The sequence below is a fragment of the Hyla sarda genome, chromosome 2 (genome assembly GCF_029499605.1).
Source record: "Hyla sarda isolate aHylSar1 chromosome 2, aHylSar1.hap1, whole genome shotgun sequence".
NCBI classification, from domain to species: Eukaryota; Metazoa; Chordata; class Amphibia; order Anura; family Hylidae; genus Hyla; species Hyla sarda.
Window position 1 is genome coordinate 38,956,478 of NC_079190.1, and position 17,022 is coordinate 38,973,499.

The 17,022-nt window shown below is 45.0% G+C and overlaps 1 protein-coding gene across 1 annotated transcript in view; it reads right to left on the reverse strand.

Moving 5' to 3' along the window:
- LOC130358388 (matrix metalloproteinase-18-like) overlaps positions 1-15,961 on the reverse strand; it is a 36,301-nt gene extending 20,340 nt beyond the window's left edge. Inside the window, exon 1 of the mRNA XM_056561574.1 lies at positions 15,935-15,961. The gene's annotated coding sequence lies outside the window, so the exon portion shown is untranslated. The remainder of the gene's footprint in view (positions 1-15,934) is intronic.
- Between the last annotated feature and the right edge of the window lie 1,061 nt (positions 15,962-17,022).

Below are 17,022 nucleotides of genomic sequence, written 5' to 3' on the forward strand. Positions count from 1 at the left end.
ATTTGACAAAGGTTTCCCACTTCATCCTTAATATGGCGTGCACAATTTTGCGGTGTGAAAAAGGATGTTGTAGACCACTCTCAGAATAATGTGTTAATGTCAGCTAAACTGCAGTCTATATAAACAAGAGAATGATTGACCTAAAGAGTGTATCATAGGGCTCCGTGAGCGAGAAATGGTTATGTTCTGTGTTCTTGTAGATGGTTTGTGGACTCTGTTTGACTCTGGATGTGGGCAATATGTGGGGGCCATATTTCCCATAAAAATTCCCATGAAAAAAACATGAATATTCGTCATTACAAATATTTATCACTATATTCTAAATATTCGCGAAATCGCAAAGTGCAGATATTCGTGGTAAAAATTAGCATTTCGAAAATTCGCGCTCAACACTAGGCAAGAGAGATAAAAGCCTTGTGGACTGCCACCCTCCAAAAAGATACAGGTGCGGGCATAGGCCTTGAATGGGCCTAGTTCTGGGAGTAGGGCATACATGGTGTCACCAGGAGAGAGTAAGGAGACAACCTTGAGAGAATCAGGGAGAAGTGTAGTAGGCTTTGGGCTTGGACATCATGGCAATGGCTGACGGGACTGGTATGTTGTAGGTCAGGTGGAGTTAAAGGGGTACTCCCCTGGAAAACATTTTTGTTTTAAATCAACTGGTGCCAGAAAGTTAAACAGATTTGTAAATTACTTCTATTAAAAAATCTTAATCCTTCCAGTACTTATCAGTTTCTGTATGCTCCACAGGAAGCTCTTTTCTTTTTAAATTTCCTTTCTGTCTGACCACAGTGCTCTCTGCTGACACCTCTGTCCATTTTAGGAACTGTCTGGAGCAGGAGAGGTTTGCTATGGGGATTTGCTCCTACTCTGGACAGTTCCTGACATGGACAGAGGTGTCAGCAGAGAGCACAGTCAGACAGAAAGGAAATTTAATAAGAAAATAACTTCCTCATGAACATACAGCAGCTGATAAGTACTGGAAGGGTTAGGATTTTTAAATCAAAGTAAATTAAAAATCTGTTTAACTTTTGGCACCAGTTGATTTAAAACATTTTTTTTTTTCCAGTGGAGTACCCCTTTAAGACTTGTGTGGAGCAGAACAGGAGGGTTGTTTTTTGCAGGTGAAGAAGCAGCAGTGCTGCAGTGACTGCTTCTACTGTTCTGGAGCTAGATAGGTGCTGCCAAGGAGGTTGGTGTCTTGTAGTCTGCTGTCCAAGCTACCACTGAGTCTATATGGGCTGAGTGCATCAGCAACCTGTCAGTACCTAGCCCTGGGAAATGCACGTGGGCTGTAGGAACTGGTGGAGTGTTTAAATGGGCTCAAAGGCCAAAACAGAGGTATCTACTAATTTCGGAATAAATCCATTAAATGGACACTGTCATTTAAAGCTACAAGCAAAAAACTTTTGATTGATATGGCAAAGAGACATATCAAAAGTTTTCATTGGTCGGGGTCTGAGTGTTGAGACCCCAATTAATCACGAGAACAAGCCAGGAAAATTGCTGGCTCAGTGTGTTCTCTCCCGGCTCTGTCACGTTAAAGGGGTTATCCAGGAAAAAACTTTTTTTTATAGATCAACTGGCTCCAGAAAGTTAAACAGATTTGTAAATTACTTCTATTAAAACATCTTAATCCTTTCAGTATTTATGAGCTGCTGAAGTTGAGTTGTTCTTTTCTGTCTAAGTGCTCTCTGATGACACCTGTCTCGGAAACCGCCCAGTTTGGAAACAAATCCCCATAGCAAACTTCTTCTACTCTGTGCAGTTCCCGAGACAAGCAGAGATGTCAGCAGAGAGCCCTGTTGCCAGACAGAAAACAACAACTCAACTTCAGCAGCTGAGAATTATTGAAAGGATTAAGATTTTTTAATAGAAGTAATTTACAAATCTGTTTAACTTTCGGGAGCCAGTTGATATGGGGTATTCCCTGGAATACCCCTTTAAGTCTATGAGGCAGTCCAGGTCTCATGGATACAGAGCGGGATGAGTATCATGCAGCATGAGGTTATCCGCAGGAGTTCAGCTCTGGGAAGGAGCAGTAAGTTTCAGCCCTGGTGTTGGAGGAGGCCTTAATTTGTTATAGATTTTGCATCAAGGCTTCAAGTTTGACGGTTACTTCCATATTTACCTAGTATTACATAGATCCTTGAAATGAAAGACAGAGCATTAGTGAAGAGCCAAAGGGGCTAAAGGATCCTTAAAGGGGTACTATCATTTAAAAACATTTGACATGTTGCCCTGACATGTCAAAAGTTTTGATCGCACCAGGTTTCACTCCTGAGACCCACCTCGATCTCTAGTTATAAGCCGGGAAAGTTTGCAGCAGCGCTCGGCTCACGCCCTACCTGTCAATCAAATCCAACCTTTTAGCTATACAAATTTATGCAGCCAAAAGGTTAGATCTGCTGGGCGGACGGGGAGACAAGCTTAATGCTGCGCAATTCTCCGGCTTATAACTTACACACGGTGTCAGGAGTGAGACAACAAGCGACTGTTAAAAATGTTGTAATGTATCTTATCACACAAAAATATCTCTTTCTCTATATTTAGCATTTAGGATACTCTTCAGCCGCCCCTCTCCCCCCCCCCCCCCCCCAAGACTCATCATTCACCCAAAAAACTGCTCAATTCTGTATGGATTGGCTGACTAAAGTATCAGGTTACAGCTGCACATAGAAGTCTATGGCAAGATGAAGAGGCAGTCACCAGTCAGAGACAGAGGCAGACAGAGACATAAGGAGAGGCTATAGCAGATTGTAGTGTAGTGCTAATTCTCATCCCATTGCTGGATTCACACATAACACTGCTCAGTACTGATCTATACATCTTCCATGCTGCTGCTTCTGAGGGTATATAGGGGAGCAGGATTCCCTCTTATATGTGTGCAATGTAAAGGAGCCATCATAGAGATAGGTTTTTACCCACTAGCTCTAGGACAACTGAAAACTGAAGATGGTCCCGATAAAGGAGAAAACTGGTGAAAAATGCCATATACAAGTTAAATAACATACAAAAAGAGTAGCACTCCTCATGTACACACACCAGAGCTTATTCTGACAAGTTAACTGAAAGTGCAAAACACTTCAATTGCTTCTCAAATGCAGTTTATTATTGAAAACCAATTGTATCACAATTATAGTAGTTGGTAAGAGGTCCTGCCACAGGCCCAGATCACTGCCAGTTTTCCCCTGCATAGAACCCATTAAAATGGTACTCTGGCAAAAAAACATCTTACTATCTATCCAAAGGATAGGGGATAAGATGTCTGATAAGATGTGCGATCTCCGGCCCAGCGGCCCCTGGAGAACACTGAAGTTTGACGCTTCTGTGTTCGTGATGTCACACCACGCTCCCTCCATTCATCTCTATGGGAGGGGGTGTGACGGCTAGTACCTAGCCATCACGCCTCCTCCCATGGACATGAATGGAGGGGGCGTGGCGGCTGTAGTCGACAGTCATCCAGCATGGAGCTGAGGTTGCTCCGTGCACAGATGACTGGGTTGTCGCGCTGGAGATTGCGGGGGTCCCCAGTGGTGGGACCCCCGTGATCAGACATTTTTACTCCTATCCTTTGGATAGGGATAAGATGTTTTTTGCTGGAGTACACCTTTAATATTAATGTGCACCCATCCAATGCTTAGTCACCCTGAATCCTTCAGACACAGAACTGCTCTTTTCAGTGACTCTCCATTCTAACTAATAGTAAAGAATAACCTCCTCCTGATTTCTCATTTACCATTATGGACAGGGCGAGCACCTTAGGCTGCTTTCACACTATTAAAATACCTCCGTAATGAACGTCCGTCATAAAATTCTTGACGATCGGCCATTAAACAGCCGTTAGAAAATCCCATAGACTATTATTTTGTGATGGGCGAATGAACGGAAGAAATAGTGCATGCACTATTCCTCCCATTACTATCGCCCATCACAAAATAACGGCCATTATTAATAACAGGCGATAACGGGTTTAAATGGCTATTAGAAAAATCCCATAGACTATAATGGGGTTTTCTAACGGCCGTTTAATGGCCGATTTTCAAGATTTTTATGACGGACGTTCATTACGGAGATATTTTAATAGTGTGAAAGCAGCCTAAAAATTTCTCCCCTTTTTGTAAACTTTAGAGGTTTTTCCTTGAATGTCTTTCCCCCGGATATGTCTGTTTTGGGTTACGGACCCTGAATTTTGTATCATAATTTCCAACCTTCTATCACAGATCATGATGTTTGCATTCCTACCTGTTCGAGCTGACGTACGCGTTTATGTTGAGTTATTTCCAGTAAATAGAGCCACAAGCCCGAAGGCTACAGTCTAACTAGATCATATCTTCTCATTCTATAGGGATTTCCTAGAGAACTCGTCTACCTTTGGGAAAGAGACGGATAATATTACCGGTATGAGCCTTCGTTGTGTAAGCTAAGTGGGAATTTTTCCTACTGAAAAGTTTACAGAGGCTTCATGCTTGTCATTGCCAAACACAACAGTGCGCTCTGTGCACAGCCTCCCAAGGGAACGGACAGGGAAAGGGAAAGCACCTCTGGAAATAGTAAAGAAAATGACCAATTAAAATGAGGTTTTGGAGAAAAGTTGATTTTCTTTCTGTATTCTGTTATTCATTCCTAAGGCTCCAATTCTAAATGTTGGGCATTGCTAACACATTTTGGAAATACCCAAATGTGTCATTCATTGCATCTTGGCTTCAATGCAAAATCTATAACAAGGCCCTCCCCTACCATGTGCCACTTATGATACTGGAGTCTTCTTATGTGGCAGGGGGATATTTGGGTTAATACCTCTGTACCCCTATAACTACACCCTCTTAAATACCCAAATTCTACACAGTTTCTGGCCAGTTTTAACTCCAGTCCCATGACTGCATTTATCAACAAAATCATTTTAAATTCTGTTCAGATAAATGGGCGTTGTCAGATTAAAAAACTTTTTATATGTTGAACATCTTGGCAAAACGTTAACCTTTCTAATATACTTCATAACATCTTCTCCTTTTTATAGAAATCATGGCTTTAAAAAAGGCCACTAGGGGTCCCCATACCATCCACAACATAATTCTTTCCGGCTACAGCATCATCTTTGTCCCAGCTGAAGTCCAGGAAGTGAGGGTGGGACTAGCACTCCTCCGTGCTCACTCCTGTCCTATCAGACTGCAGCATGAAAACAGAGAGGAGGGGGTTACAGAGCAGCCTGCAGTGATTGGATATAGAGACCCAGCACTGCACAGCAGACTCAGGGAGGAAGTGAATGGATGGGGAATGAGGGCGGACTCAGTGCTTACCTCAGACACGCCTCCTAAGCAGTGGATGTCAGAATGATTGAGCAATAAAACAGAGGGATTTGCGAGCCAAATACAGAAGCTAGACACATTAAAAAATACATGTTAAGGATCTGCATGACTTAGTGAGTAACATATAGAAGCATCATTTTTTGTGAAAATTGTTACCAACTATGTAACTAATTTACTAATTTCCAATATTAATGGATTTTCAATGGGAAAGATGGATTTATTACTTTTTTAGTTTTTTTTTCTTCTTTTTTATATTGAAATTTTATTTTTATATAAGAGGATTTAAGATGACTAGAGGGAGGTCACACAATTACAATTTTGCCAGGGCTGATTGAGTGTCCTTTTCTGGGCTTTCTCCTGTAAGTGGTCTTCTTTCTTCTGTTCTGACCACCTAGTGGCAATGTTTTAATATTGGTATGTTGATTTTTAAAGGGAATGTGTCATGAGAAATTGAACTACTATTAAAATCAAGTTCTTATTTTTTTTACGAATTCTTAGTGAATTCTGGGTTTCTACTATTTCATTTTACTATGTATCCTAAAATAAATAATGAAAGATTTTCGTTTTCATTCTGGCCCCTAAGCCTACTAATATGCTGTGGCTACTAAGCCTAATAATATGCTGACACTTATTGTTCTCAACTCATCAGTCTCATCCAAATCATCACAAACAGGATTGCAGTGGAAGGTGACACAAGCATATAGATAAGACAAGATCAGGTCATTTACAATAGGTGATGTCACGGCTCACCTCTTCTCTCCACAATGACCTCTGCATAGGTCACAGAGCATGTCTAGAACACTTTCCCACAGAAGCCAATGAGCCAGCTTCAGTATACTGTTTCCTATATTCATGTGGCTGCTGTATAGCATATCTCTGAATGCTGTAAACAGAGCAGACTTGAAATTCAGGCAATATGCCCCCCCCCCCCCATAAAAATGTACAAAAAAGTTAAATTAAAAAAATGCAACCAGAAAATAGAAAAATAACATGTTTCAGTATCTGCCTCCAATTAATAATAAAGAAGTGAGACATTGCTGAGGGTTTTGTAACGACTGGAGATGAAGTGGATCCGGAGTACCTGTGTGGATGATGATGTGGGCTGTACCAGGGAGGGGAGTCTAAGATGCCGCTGGTTTTCACTAGAGCCCGCCGCAAAGCGGGATGGACTTGCTGCAGCAGGCGGCACCCAGGTCGCTACCCCTGATACGACTCGTCCACACAGGCGGCCGAGGTGTAACGTGGCACAGGACGGAAGAGGCAACACGAAGTCTGGACAGGTAGGAGGTCAGGGCTATCGGCACAGTAGCAAGGTCAGGATATGTAGCAATAAGGTCAGATGCACGGCAAGGCAAGACACAAAACTGAATGCTTTCTCTAAGGCTGATAAGGCACAAAGATCCAGCAAGGGTCAAAAGGAAATGCTTGTACTTATAGGATCACGGGGCAGCAAGAACCAATTAATTGCCTACTGTCCCTTTAAATTTTACAGAGCCGCCGCACGCACCCTAGGAGGCAGGAACACACGCGCTGGCAATCAGGAAGCACACAGGGATGACGAGGAAGTTGAGGAATCGCAGAACGGGCAGTTCCAGGCAGAGGAGGAGTGTGTCCGCGGCCAGCATGTCTGACCGCGGCGCAACTCCTAACAGTACCCCCCCCCCCCCTTCAGGTTTCCATCTCTTTTTAGGCTGGAGAAACCTGAGCACCAGATCCTGATCTAAGATGTTCTCCTCAGGTTCCCAGGACCTCTCCTCAGGACAAAATCCCTTCCAATCAACCAGGAAGTTGGTTTTGGTGGCAAGTATCTCCTGAATTTCAAACACATCTCAGCGGCCCCGTAAACAGGGGCAGGAGAGATATTCTTCAGAGAGAACCGGTTAAGGACCAATGGCTTGAGGAGGGAGACGTGAAAGGAGATCGGGATGCGCAGGGAAGGAAGGAGATGTAACTTGTATGCAACCGGATTGATGCAGCATAGGACTTTAAAAGGATGTAAGAAGCATGGACCCAATTTGTAACTAGGTTGCTTCAGACGGACATATTTTGCCAAACCTTGTCTCCGGGGGGGAAAAACTGGTGGAGACCTCCTCTTCTTGTCAGCCTGGGACTTCATGCGGGAGGAGGCGACAGCTAAAGAACACCGGGTTTCCTGCCAAATGGATTGAAAGTCCCGAACCAAAACATGAACTGCTGGTACTCCAGAAGAAGCGGGCGGAAGTAGAGGAGGATGAAGATGATGACTGTAAACAATAAAGAATAGAGAGGTACTTGTAGACTCTGAGTCACGATGATTGTAAGAGAATTCAGCCCAGGGTAACAGATCGGACCAGTCGTCTTACCGGACAGAAATGAAATGGCGAATATACTCTCCAAGTACTTGGTTCACCCACTCCACCTGGCCGTTGGTTTGCCGATGGTATGCTGATGAGAAATCCAATTTGACTTTGAGGTGCGAGCAGAGTGCCCGCCAAAACTTGGAAACGAACTGAACCCCTCTGTCAGACACTATGTGAAGCGGAAAATATGACGGAAAAATTGATCTACCAACTAAGGAGCAGAAGGAAGTCCAGGCAGAGGTACAAAATGAGCCATCTTAGAGAAACGTTCAACGACCACCCAAAGGATCGGGAAACCGGAGGAGGACGGCAAATCAGTGGTGAAATCCAGGACCCGCTGGTTTGCTACAAGGCGACTTGTCATGAGCACAAATTGCTCAGGAATGGACAAAGTCAGCGACATTGCGTTCCAGGTTCGTCCACCAGTAATGACGGGTGATGATCAAAGTTGACTTCTGTATCCCTGGGTGACTGGCCAATAAGGAAGAATGTCCCCAGTTAAGCACCTTAATCCTAAGGCGAGTTGGTACAAAAGTCTTTCCCGGGGGAACTTGCTGAACTGACTGCTGCTTCCAAAACCAAACGATCAGGAGGCACATCGGAAGCTCAAGAGAGGGCATCAGCTCTGACATTCTTGTGTGCAGGTCAAAAATGAATGAGAAAATTAAACCAGGAAAAGAAAACCGACCACCTTGCCTGCCGAGGGGTCAGTCGTTGAGTAAAGAAGATGTTTATGGTCCATATAGATATTTATAGGATAAGTTGCTCCCTCTAATAAGTGTCGCCATTCTTCCAGAGCGAGAGTTCTTGATCACCTATGGTGTAATTCCTCTCAGCAGGAGAAAATGTTTTAGAGAAGAAGCCTCAAGTTACCGTTTTGCCCTTGGAGGATTTCTGAGTCAAAACTGCTCCTGCACCTGCAGAAGAGGCATCCACTTCAAGGCTCATTAGGTCTGGTCTCGTCAGAACGGGTGCGGAGGCAAATGCCGACTTCAAACGAGAAAAAGCCTCCTCTGCAGTAGGCAGCCAGGACTTGGGATTGGTACCTTTCTTAGTAAGAGCCACAATCGGAGCTACCAGGGTGGAGAAATGCAGAATGAACTGCCGATAATAGTTGGCAAAGCCAAGGAAGCATTGAATAGCCTGCAGACCAGAAGGTTGCGGCCAGGTTAGAACCGAAGACAGCTTATCAGGATCCATTCGGAGGTCTTGGCGAGGAACCGTAAAGATGACTTCTCGAAGAGACATTTCTTGAGTCTGGCGTAGAGGCGGTTGCTCTGAACCAGAACCAGACTCACATGAGTGCAATGAATTTCCAAGTTGGGTGAGAAGATCAAGATGTCGTCCAAGTACACCACAATGCAAGTGTAAAGGAGATCTCAGAAAATGTCATTGACAAATTTTTGAAAAATGACCGGGGTGTTACAGAGACCAAACGGCATCACTAGGTACTCATAATGCCCATCACGGGTATTAAAAGCTGTCTTCCACTCATCTCCTTCCTGAATTCTTATAAGGTTATACACCCCTCACAAGTCCAATTTGGTGAAAATCTTGACTCCCCATAGGCGATCAAATAATTCAGAGATCAGTGGAAGGGGGTAGCGGTTCTTGATGGTGATCTTGTTAAGACCCCGGTAATCAATGCATGGACGGAGAGAACCGTCCTTTCTCTCCACAAAGAAGAAACCAGCTCCGGCTGGAGAGGTAGACATCCGAATGAAGCCCTTCTGTAGGTTCTCGCTGATGTATTCAGACATGACCTGTGTCTCAGGAGCCGACAAAGGATAAATTCTTCCCCGAGGGGGCGAAGAACCTGGCAGAAGATCAATTGGACAATCGTAGGGTTGATGAGGAGGAAGACCCTCTGCTTGCTTCTCGCAAAACACACCAGCAAAGTCTTGATACGGGAAGGCAGACCCAGCAGAGAGGAACAAGGAATAGGATGCTTCACTTGAATTGTCTCGTGACAGCGGTTCCGGCAATCCTGTCCCCAACGGGAGACTTCTCCGGAGCACCAATCAAGAATCGGGGCATAGCGTTGCAGCCATGGCAGACTGAGGAGGACCGAGGAAGAACAGTGAGGAATCACATAGAGCTTGATCCACTCCTTGTGCATAGCACCCACTTGAATTTTCAGAGGTTCAGTGATAAACTTTACAGTGGAATTCAGGCACTCCCCATTGATAGTGGAGATGTACAGAGACTTAGCGAGCAGTGTGACTGGGAGATGATATTTATGGACCAGTGAGGCATCCACAAAGTTCCCTGCTGAACTAGAGTCCACAAAAGTGGAAATGAGGAACAAGGAACCATAAGAGGAAAAGAGTTGGACAGGCATGTATAAGCAAGGGAGTATTCACACCTAGAGACGCCTCTCCCACATGCCCTAGTTGCGTGCGTTTCCCGGTCGCTGAGGCTGAAGACTGCAGTTAGTACAAAAATGCTCCGGGCTGGCACAGTACAGGCACAGATTCTCTTCCCGTCGCGTGTCTTCTCTTGTGGAGACAGGTGAGCCGATCCACCTGCATGGGCTCTTCAGCAGAAGGTGAAGAAATAGGCAGAGGTGGCCTCTGAAACACCGGAGCCAAACGGGGTAGATAACGTGAATGGGCAGGGTCACGTTCTTGACGGAGCTCCTCTTGCCTCTCAGCAAAATGCACATCAATGCGGGTGGCCAGCAGAATCAATTCAGTCAGGGAAGATGGTGGGTACCTTGTGGCCAGGGCATCCTTTACCCTGCTAGACAGTCCCTTCTTGAAGGTGGCGCACAGGGCCGCATCATTCCAATCCAATTCAGAAGCTAGAGTATGGAATTGGACAGCGTAGTCGCCTATGGAGGAATCCCCTTGACGGAGGTTCAGGAGTGTGGTTTCTGACAAGGAAGAATGTGCTGGCTCCTCGAAGACACTGCGGAATTCTGAAAGGAAAGATTGCATATTGGTCGTCACTGGATCACCAGAGAGGAGTAGCCCAGGCCAGCGCCTTACCAGAAAGAAGGCTCACTACGAAAGCTACTTTAGCACGTTCCACGTGCATAAAAGCACTGGGTGGCGAAGCCTCTGCACAATTTAAAGTCCCCTTCGTACTTGGTAGGCAGAGAGGGGCGAAGCTTAGGACCAAGGGATGCCCCGGTAGTTGCTGTCCCCAAAGGGGCAGCAGGAGCGGATTGCCGCTGTTACTGCTGCTGCTGTACAGAAAGAGCTGCTGCATCATGGTGGACAGCTGATTCAGTTGCTGAGCCTGTTGAGCTAGCTGTTGTGACTGCTGAGCTATAATTGAGGAGAGGTCCTCGACACTAGGCAGGGGCACCTTAGTGGGATCCATGGCCGGATCTTACTGTAACGACTGGCAATGAAGTGGATCCGCTGTACCTGTGTGGATGATGATGTGGGCTGTACCAGGGAGCAGAGTCTAAGGTGCCACTGGTTTTCACCAGAGAGCTGATGGCACAGTAGCAAGGTCAGGTCACGTAGCAAGAAGTCAGAGGGCAGGCGGCACAGTAGCAAGGTCAGGATATGTAGCAATAAGGTCAGATACACAGCAAGGCAAGACACAAAACTGAATGCTTTCTCTAAGGCTGATAAGGCACAAAGAACCGGCAAGGGTCAAAAGGAAATGCTTGTACTCATAGGTCATGGGGCAACAAAAACCAATTCATTGCGAATTGTCCCTGTAAATTTCACAGAGCCGACGCACGTGCCCTAGGAGGCGGGGACGCGCGCCGGAAAGCAGGAAGCACACTAGGATGATGAGGGAGGTGAGGAACAGAGGGCTCAATGCGATTGCATCACGGGATGCGAATCACAGAACAGGCAGTGTCGGGCAGCGGAGGAGGAGTGCGTCCGCGGCGAGCAAGTCTGACTGCGGCGCGACTCCTAATAGGTTTATTGTAAAATAATGGAAATTGGGCTATACATGACACCAGTTTACTGGCTATAGGCATTCAACACCAATAGAAAAGTTAAAGGATTGTTTTAAAAGGGATACTCCAGAGGGGAAAAAAATTTAAAACCAACTGGTGGAAATTAGTTATACAGAATCAGATTTGTAAATGACTTCTATATAAAAATCTTATCAGCTGCTGTATGCTCCAGAGGAAGTTATGTAGATCTTTTCAGTCTGACCACAGTGCTCTCTCCTGCTTCCTCTGTCAATGTACAGAACTGTCCAGAGCAGGAGGGGTTTGCTATGGGGATTTGCTCCTACTCTGGACAGTTCCTGACATGGATAAAGGTGTCAGCAGAGAGCACTGTGGTCAGACAGAAAAGAACTACACAACTTCCTCTAGTGCATACAGCAGCTGATAAGTACTGGAATGCATAAAATATTTAAATAAAAGTAATTTACTAATCTGTATAACTTTCTGGTTCTGTAGGTAACTCAAGTGGACTTGAGTCCGTTTATGCCATGATTTTATTAGTGATCTTATTCTTAGATATTCTTCTTCCATATACATTATTGTATCCATATAAGGTCACATTGGTAGAATGAACATAAACATGTGTCTGACAGAGACGTCTGAATAATCTGGAAGTGATATCAGTCATTTTGTCAGTTTTCTATACAGCACAAATTAAAGGGTTTCATCACTGTCCTCCTTCCTTTGATTTCACAGTGTATACGAGGACTCGTGCTCAGTTTATTCACTTCCTTTAAGAGTTTCATTGTTGCATTGATTCATCAGAGAACGTGCAACAGAGGAAATTTCACAAATAAAAAATAAACTCTTCATTTAATCATGTGACACAGAAGCAAAGAAAGCTCTTAATATTGTCAGATGGGAGAATCACACAATAATGGGCCCCTTATACAATAGGGCTGTTAGTAGGTTCTCTTAAAGGGGTACTCCGCCCCTAGATGTCTTATCCCCTATCCCTGCTGCACCCGGCATTCGTTTAGTGCGTCGGGTGTAGCGCCCCGCTCGTGACTTCACAACCACGCCCCCTCAATGCAATTCTATGGAAGGGGGCGTGACTGTCACGCCTCCTCCCATAGATTTGCATTGAGGGGGCGTGGTCGTGACGTTACAAGCAGGGGCGTGACCGTGACATTACAAGCCTCCGCCCCGCATCGCCAGTCATCCGGCACGGAGGGAAGTTCGCTCCATGCCCTGGATGTCTGGGGTGCCACAGCCCAGATCACAGGGGTCGCCAGCGGCGGGACCCCCGCGATCAGACATCTTATCCCCTATCCTTTCGATACGATGTCTAGGGGCGGAGTACCCCTTTAATGTATCCTTTTATTCCCTTTGATAAAAGACATAAGGGAGAAAACAGTGTTTACACTTCTTACTTTGTGCAACCAAAAATATTTAATAAGGCTTTGCTCCTAACTACATATAAAATTATACAAAAAATTGTTCAGGATTATTAAAAAAGGATGGTGCAAAATGATATCCTCGATATTCACAAGCAAGAGAACAAATGTATTAACATGAAAAGACGCACTATGTATGCAGGTTTTATCTATACACCCCAAATGTTCATAGTGATTTCCACTGATGACACAGCAGTCATCTAGGTTGTAGTCCAGTTCTGTCCTGACATGGTCCAGCATCTCGTCAGATATGGTGGGGGCTTCATCAAAATCTGTGCAGAGGAAAAGTTGACCATGGCCGGATCTTACTGTAACGACTGGTGATGAAGTGGATCCGCTTTATCAGCTTCACCAGTTGCCCATAGCAACCAATCAGATTGCTTCTTTCATTTTCGAAAGGGCTTCTTTAAAATGAAAGAAGCAATCTGATTGGTTGCCATGGTCAACTGGTCAAATTTTCCTCTACACAGATTTTGTTAAATCTCCCCCATGGACTCCTCTGTTTCAGAGATGATTGTCTCAGTTCGGTCACATCCTGTGGTGGTGGGGGTGGGGGGGCTAGAGTCCTTAATGTAGCCTTCACAGAAAGAAGTCACAAGGTGTTAGATTTGGTGATCATGGAGGCCAGCGCAACATTGGTGAATTTATGTTGTCGATGCAGCCACTCCAGTTTTCCAGTAGAGTTTGATTCCGGTATCGGTGAACATCCAAATGGGAATATGGAGGTGACTACGTTTGGCAGGTCTTCCTCTGTGGCATAAGCCATTCCTGTAACATTTCCAGGTAGGAGTGAAGGTACTGTAGACTTTGCGCCTGCTCATTGCACAGAACACTATTACTTTGAGTCCCTCATGTGCTCGGTAAGGGCATATGGGGGGTATTTATCAACAGATTTATGTGTGTTTTATTGTGTTTCTTTGGCGCATTTCTTTGGCGCAGTGTCTTTTTGCACCAATGTTTGGCGCATTCTCTCCTCTGTCAAATTTTAACTTGCTAGGACTTTGACAGTCCTGTGTATGATTTTTGCAGTGGTCAGTAATTTATCAATTGCGTCAATTGTTCTTTGGTGCTAAATTGGCGGTAGGTGGCACATGTTTGACGCAAATCACCGCCAACAATATTCTGACATTGACAACACACATACCGAAGGAACAATATGGTAAGGCTCAATTCAACGTGCTTTTAACACGATCACATCTTTCCACAATCTTTCACTCGTCCATTGCTTGAATTTCTTGGACTTTGTAAATAATATTTGGAATGTAACGAGGACACTCCATTTGACTAGGTAGCTACAAAACCCCCGAAAAAAAAACACTCATGTCGCTTGCTTAACAGCTGCAGGAGAGACTCGGGAATGGCTGTTCTTCATGGGTAAAAGAAGCTGTCCTCTGTGACTGCTATTTCTGTGTAAATGGCGCTGTCCACAGCAGAATTTTGCATTTGCACCAAAATGATACATTTGACGCACGTCCGTAAAAACCAGAGAACAAAAAAAGGTAAAAAGAAACTGACAACAGGTAAAATTGATAACCCCCATGGTTCTTTTGAGCTCCAAATTTTGGTAAAAAAGGTAGCTGAACTCCAGTCTGTCAGCAAATTCGTCCTTTTCCCTTCATCCCAGCAAGTCAATGCAAAAGTCACGACTTCCACAGTACCGACACAGCGCCATGAGCAATCCCATGTTTTACAGGCTCCCATTGGATCCAATGCATAAGTCAAGTCATTTTGATACGCCATCTGGTTTTATCTCATGATGATGTGATTTGTACGGTTTACAATGCAGACTATTAATAAGATACGCCATACCAAGGTTTGTGGCCCCTGTAGTTTTTTACTAGTCAGCCCGGTTTTGCCTTGATTTTCAGTCACCGGCTATTCACCGCTGAATCAAAGGACGTGGTCATTTTTACCTCATGCCATACAACATACCCCTATTAGCAGGGGCGGACTGACAACACTCAGGGCCCCCGGACCAAATAAAGTAAGGGCCCCCAGTCAGCCCCTGGCCACACCTCTGCCCCACCCCTATTCGGACATCAGCCTGATTGGTGATGTCTGGCATTAGCCGAGGGAGTGGGAGAAGGTACTGTGCGTACATGTACGCCTTGTGTCCTTAGGGCTCATTTACATGGACGGATCCGCAGCGTATTTTACGACAATGGACCCTACAGTGCTGCCTCCATCTAGCGGCAATCCACCACTATGAACAGAAACGCTTTGATGTGCATGTTCGCCGCGCCCATGCAGTATAGTCGCACATATCGCAGCTGCTCTTGGCCTAGCTCAAGGAACAAGAGGAGCGGCTGTGATGTGTGCGAGTATACTGCGCATGCGCATGGCGAACATGCACCTCGAAGCGTGTCTGCTCATAGCGGTGGATTGCCGCTATGAGCAGACACAGATGGAGGCAGCACTGTAGGGTCCATTGCTGGCGGATTCGCAGCATAAAATACGCTGCGGATCCATCCATGTGAATAAGCACTTAGGGTACATTCACACGTACAGGATCTGCTGTATGTTTTCTGCAGCTAATTTTGCTACCTATTGAAGCTAATGAGTTGCAAAGTCAGTTGCACAAAATATGCAGCAAAAAATATGCAGCAGATCCTGTACATGTGAATATATCCCTAAGGTGTTAATGATAGATAAATAAATAAACAAGCAGTGTGTTCACATGTTGTCGCCCCAGTGGGGTCACTTTCCCTCCTCCAGTGTCCACAGGTCACCCACAGGTCACATTACCAGAACAATTTTTTCAAAATCGCGGAAAAAATGGTGCAGTTTTACCCTCGTTTTTGCTGCGATTTTTCCCAAAAATTGTTCTGGTAATGTGACCTGTTGGTGACCTGTGGACACTGGAGGAGGGAAAGTGACCCCTCTGGGCTACTACTATACACATCACCCAGCCCCAGGATATACTGCTGATCAGAGGGGAGAGAGGCAGCACACAGGGACATCACTCACCCCACATGAAGCCGCTCTGTGTTCCTGGGAGGCCTGTCAGCTCTTGTCCCCCCTTTCTCTTCCTGTGCTGGGGGCGGAGCCAACAATCAGGTCCTCTTCATCCCTGCACTGCTGTCTGTCTGTGCTAATGATTTGCAGAGCAGGAGCAGCGCAGGGATATTTACATAGAGAAAGACATCATCTGAAATTAGTGCTTGTCTGACTGGGGATCCAGGCCAAGTGTCCTCAATCCTCAGCAGCTGCAGCGGGCCCTTTACCCGGCCGGACCTTCGGACCACGGCCGAATGGACCGGCCGGTCAGTCCGCCCCTGCCTATTAGTAGAGGAGACATACTTTCTAGACACTTACCTTCAGTAGATCATATCACTGTACAGTTTAGATGTTTGCATGGTGGCCTCTTTGAGTAAATTAACTCCTGAACTGCCTGAGAGTAGCCACTTAACCACTTAGTGCCAGCAATTCGCTGAGCTGCAGTGTGACACATTGGGACCGGGTGCTTCTGTAGAGGACAGTCATGCTGCAGCTTCAGGAGGACAATCGCTGCTGGGAACTGGAGCAGGACAATGTAGACAGTGCTGGAGGTAAGTAGAGGTTTATTTTTTTTATATCCCACACAATGGCCGGAGTTCTTCTTTAACCCCTTATTTTTTGCGTCACCAATTCTTCTTTGCAGTGACATTAGTCATTATACCCCAAAATTCACGGCGAAACGGAAAAAAAAATCATTGTGCGACAAAATCGAAGAAAAAACGCCATTTTGTAACTTTTAGGGGCTTCCGTTTCTACGCAGTGCATATTTTGGTAAAAATGACACCTTATCTTTATTCCGTAGGTCCATACAATTAAAATGATACCCAACTTATATAGGTTTGATTTTGTCGTACTTCTGGAAAAAATCATAACTACATGCAGGAAAATGTATACGTTTAAAAATTTCATCTTCTGACCCCTATAACTTTTTTTATTTTTCCACGTACAGGGCGGTATGAGGACTCATTTTTTGCACCGTGATCTGAAATTTTTATCGGTATGATTTTTGTTTTGATAGGACTTTTTGATCACTTTTTATTCATTTTTTAATGGTATAT